The sequence below is a fragment of the Salvelinus fontinalis genome, chromosome 2 (genome assembly GCF_029448725.1).
Source record: "Salvelinus fontinalis isolate EN_2023a chromosome 2, ASM2944872v1, whole genome shotgun sequence".
NCBI lineage: Eukaryota > Metazoa > Chordata > Actinopteri > Salmoniformes > Salmonidae > Salvelinus > Salvelinus fontinalis.
The window spans coordinates 86,759,353-86,773,630 of NC_074666.1; the positions used below are offsets into that span (position 1 = coordinate 86,759,353).

Genomic DNA, 14,278 nt, shown 5'->3' on the forward strand with positions numbered 1-14,278 from the left:
GTTGGCTAGCTAAACCCATGCACAAAAACACATAATCAGGTCGGTGTCCCGCCGGTCTGCGCATGTGCAGGCCATCAAATCAAAGGCACTCCTTTGATATAAAGTTGTTTTTGACTCAAATTAAAACGTGGCAGTTTGTCACTTTTATGAGGTTGTAGTAATTACATGTTCAGCTATTTGAGACATTGGCTTGAATCTAGGTTGTGCCTTCAGAGAAAAGTAACTACTGAGGAAGACAATTTCCATTCTGCCATTGACTCTCCTAACCCCTGTCTGGTCTGTCGAGTCTGCTTCTCGAGACGTTCCCGGTAGTATTGGCCACTTGTAACTCTGGGTTTGAAACCTCTGTGGTATTTCCCTTGAGCTTCACTTTCAAGCATTATGTAAAAAAAATTATGTAATAGAATTTTCTCATCAACAACAGAAATAATACTATATTGGGTAGGTTGTCAGAAACGGCGATTTCATTGGATTTCTTGCTCTATAATAATCTGAACTGCTTATGGTGTTGTACATGGTACCATTTTAATCTCTTACCATCAAAACATGGGGGTAGAAATAATTTTTTTGTTATCATGTTTGGTTCAGCAGATACGATGGAAAATACATTGTCTGGTTATGGCGGAATAGCAAAATGGCCACCTGGAGTCCTTTCTGATGTTGTGTGTGCGTAAAAGGACAATTGTGAAATGCTCAAGAATGGAAATGTTCTCTTCAGAAATATTATTTGACGAGTGGTGGGTCGCATTTGGGACCGACAAGCACTTGAGGTACAAATGTGCCCATGAAATCACCAAATACCTGGGTCCAGACAATTTCTAAAACCTCCCTTGTGTTCCATGAATTTACACAGTGTCACACAGTATCCACATTCATAACCAGGGACTAGACGACAGCAGCAGACAACTGTATGGCTCTGTGTGCCAAATAAATAATAATCAATAGGGTATGTTGTCAGAAACAACGATTTTATTGAATTTCATCCCATGGCTTAATTTGGCAGTCCACCATTAAATAATCATCTAAACTGTTTATGATGTTGTAAATGTCACGGTTGTAAACATTGACCATCAAAACAGAGGTGTAAACATCACCTTTTCAGGGTTATTATGTTTGGTTCAGTAGCTATATAACGCAAAATACATGATTTGGTTATGGTGGAATGGAAAATGCCCAACAGGAGGCGTTTTTGAGATAAGTGAAAATATTCAGGGCCCCATACTGTACAAGTGTACCAAGTTTCATGCTTTTATGAAAAAGTTAAATTTGGCACATATCGCCTGGACTATTCGGTACCATGCTGATTTTGGTGTCTCTTACTCTTTTTATTATCAAAGTCATACATGTTTATCTGGTGATTCTGTTCAACAGTCTTTAAGGGTGGAAATAGATTGTGGAAGAGCAATAATGATTTCTGCTCTCATAATTATGCTTGGAAATAGTTAGACACCATTACAGGTACAGTATATACAACCAGCTAGCCGTATAAATCATTTTGACATGTTTTCAATGGACTATTTAACAAATGTAGATTACAATTACAGTACGTGCACAGAGTAAAATGTGTTTAGCATGTGAGGGGAAATTGATTTTAGTCAGTATTATGGAAATGAAAGGATTACAGGATATTTCTGATTTGGGTGAATTTTTTGTCAAAATGTGAAAACACATGAGCACATGAGTAGCAATGCTTGTATCTACATAACTGACATCACTGCATACAATTGTCCTCTATGGATAGGAGAGAAATTCCTTGGTGTGCTTTCATCATTCTACGCTCAATACCGTGTTATCTTTGCCTAATGTCTATTGCAAATTATTGTACAGCTATTTCTAAAGCTTGCACAAAGAAGACTACTGCCAGAGGAAAAAGCTATTACCCACATAGGCAGAATTGTTTTGATGGGTGACTTGGTGAACTTGTGAACAAAACTTGTGAATAAAAATGGCAGTCAAAAGCAGTTAAATGTCATCTGAAAGAATGGCATAGATCAGGGCCCTAAAACTTTCTTGCGCCCAATTAAAGATAAATATGGCATGGATTGATATGAGAGCCACCAGGTTCAGGGCACTTCCATTTTACAGCAATTAGTTTGCAGAAGAATGGGAGCTTCTCCGACTGCTGAGCAGTTCAGCTTCACGTGAAGAGTTCCACAGACCTGTAACATGAAATCAGTTAGTTGGAATCAATGTCAATGACCTTTGCTAACTCCAATATTGCTGGCTTGTTCTGACAGAGTCCTTTATATAATTGTAGCGATCACATATCATGGGTAGGGGTTGAACCAATGTGCCAATCTGCCAGTCAAGATCCCCCTTGCTCATTGCTGCCCTCCATGCCCTACAACACATGCCCTTTATAAACTGGCAAAATAAAGAAATGCCATAGATGAGCTTTCTGAGGCCTTGTCATGGACATCTAAATTGACCTGCAGACACTGTTATTCCTCTCGCCTCTTTTCTCCTGCACACAAAACAATTCCTTTCTGATGAGTCCCTTTCATATGCCACATTGCTTAGGCACAGAGAAGCAGGCTGGTGGGGGGGATGGGGGCCAGGAATTGCTCACATGAAAAGAATCACACAGATTGCCCCATGAAAAATGCACTTGATGTTGGATGAACTGATGCCAGAACTACCCTGGCTCAGGGTGGATGGCACTCTGGAGAAAAAGGAGAGACAGAAACAAACAATATCATTAAAAATGCATGATTTTCTTTTCTTCTAATATACAGTATTTGACCAAGTAAATGGTTCCTTTACATGGTAATCCAGAGAGACAGAGACAGGGCTATTAAAGAGAAACAATGCACATAGAAGGAATACACAAGCCCTGGGAGAGTTGCAACTGAAGGAGAGCTACAAATGCATTTATAAATGCCTTTACTACAACACAGGCATACTTTTGCAGTGTATCAGGAAGTTCAAAAAACGGAAACGGGTGATGAAAACATGAAATGAGAAGACCTTTTAGTCAGTGGGCTTCATTTCGTCTGGGGAAATGTAATGTTAAAAAAATTCAACTGAAATATTAGCTGTACAGTATTATCAAGTCTACATTTCTGAGAACTAATCTGAGATTCTGTGCACAAACCTCAGGCACAAAACTGGGCCTCTCCGTCGCAATTCGCACAGCACACATTCAAAGTCACTTCTATAAGCCAGGTCATTTGAAATGCTACATCATTGAGGTCAGAATTCAATTTTCCTGCTTTGAAGGGAGTCAACTCTTGAATGGTTAATCAATTACAGTTGCTTTGCAATTTAATCCTCTCTACATAATGCTGTAGCTAACTGTCATTGCCTTCCTCCTCACTGGCACAAGAGTTGCTGAGCACTATGCGCATCCTTTAATGTCAGTGGGCAGCACAGGCTTTTGTTTGAAGAGGTTAGTTTATTTATTGCCACTTTATAGCCAACAATATCTCATATCCATTAATGCTAGATTTGTCAGCCATTACGAATCATAATTGTCGTCATCATCACCTTCATCATTATTAATGATAGCATATAGAACTAAACCTCACTATCATCCCATAGGAGTTAGTAGCTACCATCCAGTAGTAGCTACTTTGGCCGTCTTCTGTGTTCTCCAATTTGCTGTATAATAATGAGACATGCTTGTTGTATTTTCCAATCAACTGCAGTTAAAAATACTCTTCCTCCTCATGTCATCTTTAACAAGCTTGACAGAAAACAACCTCGTCTCAATTAGTTTTGTCTCCTTATTTCTTGATCAACATTTTACAGTTGCACGCTATATGGCTTTTATATAAAGTGTTTCCCAGACAAAATCAAGCCTGGTTTCTTTCATCTCCGGAGGAGACATAACCCTTGTGCAGTCCTGCTTTCAGACACTGTCTGGAGTGTACAGAGCAGAGCTCCACAGAGCCGTGAGACTTATTTACTTCTCTCCTCCATCATCTACGTGTCAAAACCACTTTTCAACTCTTATCACTTCATCTGGGGAAAGAGAAATGAAATGGCGCTTCATTATGACAGCAGCGGCGAGCATGATAAAAGGCTGAGGAGCACACTGACATTTCCCTTGACAAGTGTGGCCTTGGAGTCAGCTAATGTTTAAAAAAGAACAATATACAGTATACTCGTTTTTTCCTGTATTTAAAGTCTCATCTCTACTGGGAGACACAGAGCTATTGTGGGAGACATGTTTACAGCAAACTTTCATCTGCTCAGAGTGGTCACCACGGTAATGATAAGGAGAGGCTCACATCACAAAAAATTAAATGTATTGGAAAAAGGTGGGCGACTACACTGTCATCCTATGAATATTACCAACTAACAGACATATCTGCAATGACGCATAGTCATAGTCATGAACAGTCATGAACATTCTAAATGGAGGGATCTGAGAGCTGTGCAAATTATATACCATTTCTGGCAAAGTGCACCAATGCTCATAATAATTATAATAACATATTTTTTTAGCAGTGTTTGAAGTACAGTATTTCAATCAGTTTCACTAACATATAATCAGACTACTGGTCACATCTTGAGCTTTTATCAACAGGTCACATGGACCGGCTCTTAAAGGGCTGAATAGGAAGCATTGTTTCTGGATGATGTAATATTCTTTTAGTTTCAGTTTGAAGCAACATGGCTTACAATGACCATAGACGGGTTTATGGGTTATGCAAGTGTGCTTTCTTTGTCATGAACCCTATTGATTACAGATAGAGTACCATTCTCATAATGCCTCTTGAACTAAGTTACCAAACATATTTACTAGAATGAACAGGTTATTCCTAAAATTTGAATAGAATGCCTTAGGAAAAGACACCATATCGGGCTACCACTAAGTGCCTCTTACCTTGCTTTTGATTGAATACCCAATTTCCTACTATGAATTTTAATCAGGTTTAATGTGAAAATGTTTATTTGCTAATTGTGACAGTCTCATAAATAGAGCATCTGGCTGTTTATGCTTAAAGCAGAACAACAAATGTAAATTAGATTACTTATCTCTCCTGCCTCATTTGGATGATAGTGTGCTGACTTAATCTGGACCCCACAAACCAAATGACTAATGTGTCAAAAGGCAAAATGCTTAGAGGAATGGGAAAAGCTCTTTCAGAAATGAGTTCTGCTGTTTCCACGCATGGCTGATATGAGGATGAGAATGACGACCCGCAGGCCCCCCCGGCAGGCATAGCACTGAGTGAGTGAGTTCCCGTTGGTCACAATGAGTCGTCAGCAGGGGAGTTGAGCAGGGGAGTTGTCTATGAGAGGCTGTGTAAATAAATAAAAACAAGTCAGCCTCTAATTAAGCTCGGTATAGCAGGGGTTTGTTCGGCTCAACTTGTACAGCTGACGCTAATTAAAAGTTAGCTCGCTGAACACATCGGATCCATTTTAATTCATGCACTCGAGTTATTTAAATAAAAATGTCTCCACAGCAGACATGTCATATGCTTTGAGTTACCGAGGACCACAACTCAAAATGAAGAGACTTAACTCTCCTGAAGATTAAAACTGGTCAAAACAGGTGATTCATATCTCCTGGAATACAGAGCTATTCTTCAGCATGCATTCTGAGTATATACAAAGAAAACTGTTTCAGCCAATAATTTAAAAAAGTATTATTTTTTTCTTTGACAAAAATCGTATACAGTCGGAATGTATTTCAAATCAAATTTATTTGTCACGTGCGCCGAATACAACAGGTGTAGACCTTACAGTGAAATTCTTACTTACAAGCCCTCACCAACAGTGCAATTTTTAAGTAAAAAACGAGGTATTAGGTGAACAAAAGATAAGTAAAGAAATAAAAACAACAGTAAAAAGACAGTGAAAAATAACAGTACAAAGGCTATAAACAGCAGCGAGTCTATAACAGTAGCGAGGCTATATATAGGCACCGGTTAGTCGGGCTAATTGAGGTAGTATGTACATGTAGGTATGGCTAAAGTGACTATGCATATATTATAAACAGAGAGTAGTAGCAGCATAAAAGAGGGATGGGGGGGGGGGGGGGGCAATGCAAATAGTCTGGATGGCCATTTGATTACTTGTTCAGGAGTCTTATGGCTTGGGGGTAAAAGCTATTGAGAAGCCTTTGGTCCATGACTTGGCGCTCTGGTACCGCTTGCCATGCGGTAGCAGAGAGAACAGTCTATGACTGGGGTGGCGGGGGTCTTTGACAATTTTTAGGGCCTTCCTCTGACACCGCCTGGTGTAGAGGTCCTGGATGGCAGGCAGCTTAGCCCCAGTGATGTACTGGGCCTTACGCACTGCCCTCTGTATTGCCTTGCAGTCGGAGGCCGAGCAGTTGCCATACCAGTCAGGATGCTCTCGATGGTGCAGCTGTAGAACCTTTTGAGGAGCTGAGGACCCATGTCAAATCTTTTTAGTTTCCTGAGGGGGAAAAGGCTTTGTCGTGCCCTCTTCACAACTGTCTTGGTGTGTTTGGACCATTCTAGTTTGTTGGTGGACACCAAGGAACTTGAAGCTCTCAACCTGCTCCACTACAGCTCCGTCGATGAGAATGGGGGCGTGCTCGGTCCTCCTTTTCCTGTAGTCCACATCATCTCCTTTGTCTTGATTACGTTGAGGGATAGGTTGTTATTCTGGCACCAGCCGGCCAGGTCTCTGACCTCCTCCTTCTAGGCTGTATCGTCGTTGTCGGTGATCAGGCCTACCACTGTTGTGTCGTCTGCAAACTTAATGATGGTGTTGGAGTCATGCCTGGCCATGCAGTCGTGGGTGAACAGGGAGTACAGGAGGGGACTGAGCATGCACCCGAGGGGCTCCAGTGTTGAGGATCAGCATGGCGGATTTGTTGTTACTTACCCTCACCACCTGGGGGCGGCCCGTCAGGAAGTCCAGGATCCAGTTGCAGAGGGAGGTGTTTACTCCCAAGATCCTTAGCTTAGTGATGAGCTTTGAGGGCACTATGGTGTTGAACGCTGAGCTGTAGTTAATGAATAGCATTCTCACTTAGGTGTTCCTTTGTCCAGGTGGGAAAGGGCAGTGTGGAGTGCCATAGAGATGGCATCATCTGTGGATCTGTTTGGGCGGTATGCAAATTGGAGTGGGTCTAGGGTTTCTGGGATAATGGTGGTAATGTGAGTCATTACCAGCCTTCGAAAGCACTTCATGGCTACGGACGTGAATGCTACAGGTCTGTAGTCATTTAGGCAGGTTGCCTTAGTGTTCTTGGGCACAGGGACTATGATGGTCTGCTTGAAACGTGTTGGTATTACAGACTCAATCAGACATGTTGAAAATGTCAGTGAAGACACCTGCCAGTTGATCAGCACATGCCAGGAGCACACGTCCTGGTAATCCGTCTGGCCCTGTGGCCTTGTGAATGTTGACCTGTTTAAAGGTCTTACTCACATCGGCTACGGAGAGCGTGATCACACAGTCGTCTGGAACAGCTGATGCTCTCATGCATGCCTCAGTGTTCCTTGCCCCGAAGCGAGCATAGAAGTGATTAGCTCGTCTGGTAGGCTTGTGTCTGTAACAGTTTGCAAGCCCTGCCACATAAGACAAGTGTAGGAGCCGGTGTAGTAAGATTCAATCTTAGCCCTGTATTGGAGCTTTGCCTGTTTGATGATTCGTCAGAGGGCGTAGAAGGATTTCTTATAAGCTTCCGGGTTAGAGTCCTGCACCTTGAAAGCAGCAGCTCTACCCTTTAGCTCAGTGCGAATGTTGCCTGAATGTTGCCTGACGTAAATCCATGGCTTCTGGTTGGGGTATATACAGTGCCTTGCAAAAGTATTCACCTCCCTTGGCGTTTTTCCTATTTTGTTTCATTACAACCTGTAATTTAAATAGATTTTATTTGCATTTCAATTAATGGACATACACACAATAGTCCAAATTGGTGAAGTGAAATGAAAATAATTACTTGTTTCAAAATATTCAAAAAAGTTTAAAACGGAAGTGGTGCGTGCATATGTATTCACCCCCTTTGCTATGAAGCCCCTAAATAAGATATTGTCCAACCAATTACCTTCACAAGCCACATAGTTAGTTAAATAAAGTCCACCTGTGTGCAATCTAAGTGTCACATGATGATCTGTCACATGATCTCAGTATATATACACCTGTTCTGAAAGGCCCCAGAGTCTAAAACACCACTAAGCAAGAGGCACCACCAAGCAAGCGGCACCATGAAGACCAAGGAGCTCTCCTTCCTATGCTTCCTGGCTGATGTTTTGGTCACTTTTGAATGCTGGCGGTGCTCTCACTCTAGTGGTCGCATGAGACGGAGTCTACAACCCACACAAGTGGCTCAGGTAATGCAGTTCATCCAGGATGGCACATCAATGCGAGCTGTGGCAAAAAGGTTTGCTGTGTCTGTCAGCGTAGTGTCCAGAGCATGGAGGCGCTACCAGGAGACAGGCCAGTACATCAGGAGACGTGGAGGAGGCCGTAGGAGGGCAACAACCCAGCAGCAGGACCGCTACCTCCGCCTTTGTGCAAGGAGGTGCACTGCCAGAGCCCTGCAAAATGACCTCCAGCAGGCCACAAATGTAGCCTGACTTCTCAGCCCTGTACTCCCTGTTCACCCATGACTGCGTGACCATGCACGCCCCCAACTCAATCATCAAGTTTGCAGACGACACAACAGTGGTAGGCTTGACTACCTACAACGACGAGGCGGCCTACAGGGAGGAGGTGAGGGCCCTCAGAGTGTGGTGTCAGGAAAATAACCTCACACTCAATGTCAACAAAACAAAGGAGATGATCGTGGACTTCAGGAAACAGCAGAGGGAGCACCCCCCTATCCACATCGACGGGACAGTAGTGGAGAAGGTGGAACGTTTTAAGTTCCTCGGCGTACACATCACGGACAAACTGAAATGGTCCACCCACACAGACAGCATGGTGAAGAAGTCGCAACAGCGCCTCTTCAACCTCAGGAGGCTGAAGAAATGTGGCTTGTCACCAAAATCACTCACAAACTTTTACAGATGCACAATCGGGAGCATCCTGTCGGGCTGTATCATCGCCTGGTACGGCAACTGCTCCGCCCACAACCGTAAGGCTCTCCAGAGGGTAGTGAGGTCTGCACAACGCATCACTGGGGGCAAACTACCTGCCCTCCAGGACACCTACACCACCCGATGTCACAGGAAGGCCAAAAAGATCATCAAGGACAACAACCACCCGAGCCACTACCTGTTCACCCCGCTATCATCCAGAAGGCGAGGTTAGTACAGGTGCATCAAAGCTGGGACCGAGAGACTAAATAACAGCTTCTATCTCAAGGCCATCAGACTGTTAAACAGCCATCACTAACATTGAGTGGCTGCTGCCAACATACTGACTCAAATCTCTAGCCAATTTAATAATTCAAAATTGGATGTAATAAATGTATCACTAGTCACTTTAAACAATGTCACTTTATATAATGTTTACATACCCTACATTACTCCTCTCATATGTATATACTGTACTCTATACCATCTACTGCATCTTGCCTATGCCGTTCGGCCATCGCTCATCCATATATTTATATGTACATATTCTTATTCATTCCTTTGATGTTGTGAAATTGTTAGATTACTTGTCAGATATTACAGCATGGTCGGAACTAGAAGCACAAGCATTTATCTACACTCGCATTAACATCTGCTCACCATGTGTATGCGACCAATCAAATTTGATTTGATTTGGTGCTTCCTGCTTTAGATTTTGCCTGTAAGCAGGAATCAGGAGGATAGAATTGTGGTCAGATTTACCAAATGGAGGGTGAGGGAGAGCTTTGTACGCGTCTCTCTGTGTGGAGTACAGGTGATCTAGAATTTCTTTCCCTCTGGTTGCGCATTTACCATGTTGATAGAAATTAGGTAAAACTGATTTAAGTTTCCCTGCATTAAAGTCCCTGGCCACTAGGAGCGCCGCCTCAGGGTGAGCTGTTTCCTGTTTACTTATTTCCTTATACAGCTGGCTGAATGCTGTCTTAGTGCCAGCATCTGTCTGTGGTGGTAAATAAACAGCCACCAAAAGTAGAGATGCTTATCATAAGATACTCTACTTCAGGCAAGCAAAATCTAAAGGCTTCCTTAGATTTCGTGCACCAGCTGTTCTTTACAATTATGCAATTACCCCCCCCCCCCCGTCTTACCAGAGTGTGCTGTTCTATCTAGCTATCCCACTAGCTGAATATCCATGTCATGTCATCATTCAGACACGATTCCGTGAAACATAAGATGTTACAGTTTCTGATGTCCCGTTGGTAGGATCTTTGTGATTATACCTCATCTAATTTATTGTCCAATGATATTACGTTGGCAAGTAATACTGACGGTAACGGCAGCTTTCCCACTCGCCGTCTGTGGACCCTTGCGGGGCACACCGCTCTGTGTCGTCTGTACCTGCGTCTCTTTCTCTTGCAAACGCCTTATCGGGTGTTCGAAGTACTTGTTGAAGAAAGATCTTTTTCTAATCCGAGGTGAGTGATCGCTGTCCTGATATCCAGAAGCTCTTTTTTGCCGTAAGATACGGTGACAGAAACATTATGTACAAAGTAAGTTACAAATAACACAAAAAAAACACATAATAGCACAATTGGTTAGTCGCCCGTAAAACTGCTGCCATTTCTTCATGCGCCAATGGGGATTAGATTAGTGTTAATCAATTTCACCTCCAGTAGTTAATGATTTTACTGTACAGCCAATATAATGTAAATGATTGCATGTGGTACAGATGATTGCATGTGTTATCAGATTCTATGTCAAGGATTAGGCAGGGCATAGAGCAAGATCTCCCGGGTGGCGCAGTGGTCTAGGGCACTACATCGCAGTGCTAGCTGCGCCACCAGAGTCTCTAGGTTCGCGCCCAGGCTGGGCTGGGTTCGCGCCCAGGCTCTGTCGCAGCCGGCCACAACCGGGAGGTCCGTGGGGCGACGCACAATTGGCATAGCGTTGTCCGGGTTAGGGAGGGTTTGGCCGGTAGGGATATCCTTGTCTCAGTATGTAAAATGTAATAAAATGTATGCACTCTACTGTAAGTCGCTCTGGATAAGAGCGTCTGCTAAATGACTAAAATGTAAAATGTAAAAATGTAAGATTTATTACAGCTCATATTTTCTCCTAAATCCAAGTCAAATGTCTGTAATCCTTTTCCACTTGCCTGTTTGGGAGGTTTAAAGCAATGAACCCATGTCATTCAGCTGGCACATGGAATGACGAGTTACCCTCATACAGTATACATCATAAACTAGTATGTTTACATGCAACCTAATCATTCACTATTAAACTGATTGTGGCAGAAGGCCCAGTACAGCATTAATCATGTAAACACCTTACTCTGCTTATCTTATCGGCATAAGGTCATCATCGAATTAAGCATACACAGATAAAACACCTAGTTTTCTGAGCAATCTTTCATATTATTAGGACATGTTAAACAGTTTAGAGTTCCAGCAGTGTATTTGTCCTGCGCATGTGCCAGCACCAGCAGCACAAGCCTCCCTCTTATGTCAAGTGAGTTTGGAAAAACTGAAAGTATGCATCTTAGAAAAAGTTTTCACATACAAACTTTAAATATCCGAAATAGGCTTCCCAAAAATAACAGTCGCTGTGGTAGAATGTTTATTTTGATAGATGTTTTTCTGCATTTATCAAAGTCCCATTAGGTAGCGTGATTTCAGATGTGTCCATGTAAACAGGATTATTAGGTAAATTCTTCTTCTTGCAAAGCATGTAAACGTTTAAATCAAACTATTATATTAATCTGACTATTCACAGTAATCGTATTATTGTGTGCATGTAAGCATACTCACTGACTATCTAAGATATGAGTACTGATGTTCAGAGTAAACTCAGCAAAAAAAGAAACGTCCTCTCGCTGTCAACTGCATTTATTTTCAGCAAACTTAACGTGTAAATATTTGTATGAACATAACAAGATTCAACAACTGAGACATAAACTGAACAAGTTCCACAGACATGTGACTAACAGAAATGGAAAAATGTGCCCCTGAACAAAGGGGGGGTCAAAATCAAAAGTAACAGTCAGTATCTGGTGTGGCCACCAGCTGCATTAAGTACTGCAGTGCATCTCCTCCTCATGGACTGCACCAGATTTGCCAGTTCTTGCTGTGAGATGTTACCCCACTCCTCCACCGAGGCACCTGCAAGTTCCCAAACATTTCTGGGGGGGGAAATGGCCCTAGCCCTCACCCTCCGATCCAACAGGTCCCAGAAGTGCTCAATGGGATTTTGATCCGGGCTCTTCGCTGGCCATGGCTGAACACTGACATTCCTGTCTTGCAGGAAATCCCGCACAGAACGAGCAGTATGGCTGGTGGCATTGTCATGCTGGAGGGTCATGTCAGGATGAGCCTGCAGGAAGGGTGAGGGAGGAGGATGTCTTCCCTGTAACGCACAGCGTTGAGATTGCCTGCAATGACAATAAGCTCAGTCCGATGATGCTGTGACCCTCCACCTCCAAATCGATCCCGCTCCAGAGTACAGGCCTCGGTGTAACGCTCATTCCTTCAACGATAAACACAAATCCGACCATCACCCCTGGTGAGACAAAACCGCAACTCGTCAGTGAAGAGCACTTTTTGTCTGTCCTGTCTGGTGTTGTTACGTTGTTGCCGGTGATGTCTGGTGAGGCCTACAAGCCCTCAGTCCAACCTCTCTCAGCCTATTGTGGACAGTCTGAGCACTGATGTGCGTTCCTGGTGTAACTCGGGCAGTTGTTGTTACCATCCTGTACCTGTCCCGCAGGTTTGATGTTCGGATGTACCAATCCTGTGCAGGTGTTGTTACACGTGGTCTGCCACTGCGAGGAAGATCAGCTGTCCGTCCTGTCTCCCTGTAGCGCTGTCTTAGGCGTCTCACAGTACGGACATTGCAATTTATTGCTCTGGCCACATCTGCAGTCCTCATGCATCCTTGCAGCATGCCTAAGGCACGTTGACACAGATGAGCAGGGACCCTGGGCATCTTTATTTTGGTGTTTTTCAGAGTCAGTAGAAAGGCCTCTTTAGTGTCCTAAGTTTTCATAACTGTGACCTTAACTGCCTGCCGTCTGTAAGCTGTTAGTGTCTTAACGACCGTTCCACAGGTGCTTGTTCATTAATTGTTTTTGATTCATTGAACAAGCATGAGAAACAGTGTTTAAACACTTTACAATGAAGATCTGTGAAGTTATTTGGATTTTTATGAATTATCTTTGAAAGACAGGGTCCTGAAAAAGGGACTTTTCTTTTTTTGCTAAGTTTAGATGTGTGAAGGTTAATGTATTTCTGTAGGGAAGCTAATTATCCATCGTGCATGACTATCTTTGAAGTTGGCAAACATACATTTTTTATTTAAAATGTTCTCTATAGTTATGTACTTGAAAATGTATCAATTGACCAATTCGGCTCATTTGGAAAAAACACCTTACAATGAACACTTTAAACACTTTACAATGAAGATCTGTGAAGTTATTTGGATTTTTATGAATCATCTTTGAAAGACAGGGTCCTGAAAAAGGGCCGTTTATTTTTTTGCTGAGTTTACATATGTGTGTATATAATGTATGTGAAGCCTTTCAGTATGTGTATATATTTCTATGTTTTGTATATGTATATGCAATTTTTATATTCAATGTGATTTTCATGTGGACATTGTATTTTTTTTACCCTTAAAGTCACTGTAGATTTTTCCAGTAAGTGGGCTGTAAAGATAAAAGGAAACATTTACATGGCACTAACAATTAGAATAGGACCTTTCTCACTAATTGCCAGATTGTCAGTTTGGGAAATTGTTTTATCTCAAGACATGCCGTCAGAAGTCCCAGGTAAGACACACATCCATTTTTAGTGCATTATCAAAGCAGTTCGGCGGTGATATACCGTCATGGACATTGACGAGCTTCCAATTCAATTCCCCGGGAAAGAACATTTCCATAGATAAAGTGGAATAAAAAGTAAAAACCACCCACTGACTAGGAGGCAGTAGGCATCAATCATTACAGCTGCAACATCTGGAAATGGCTGCGCACAACAGCTCTATTCTATTAATCCTCTAAAATCCACCAATTTCAGGGAATTTAGGACAATAATCGCCAAGCACGACCACTTTCATCCACTATTTGTCTGTATCTATCTGCTTTTACACAGCATTATGGTCCAACAGTGCTCTTAGAATCTACAGTAAATCCCAGTTCCATAGATCAATGCAGACCAGCAGGTGATGTGTGGCTAAATCTGTACTTGTTAACATTGTGCAACTACAACAGTTAATTCACTAGAGACCTCTCTCTCTACAGGCGTAATATTATGTCTAAACATTAGTGTAGAGGC

At 42.5% G+C, this 14,278-nt stretch overlaps 1 protein-coding gene across 1 annotated transcript in view; it reads right to left on the reverse strand.

The window, feature by feature from the left end:
• Positions 1–14,278, reverse strand: part of LOC129830370 (heparan sulfate glucosamine 3-O-sulfotransferase 4-like) — a 97,625-nt gene that overhangs the window by 42,128 nt on the left and 41,219 nt on the right. The window lies entirely within an intron of this gene.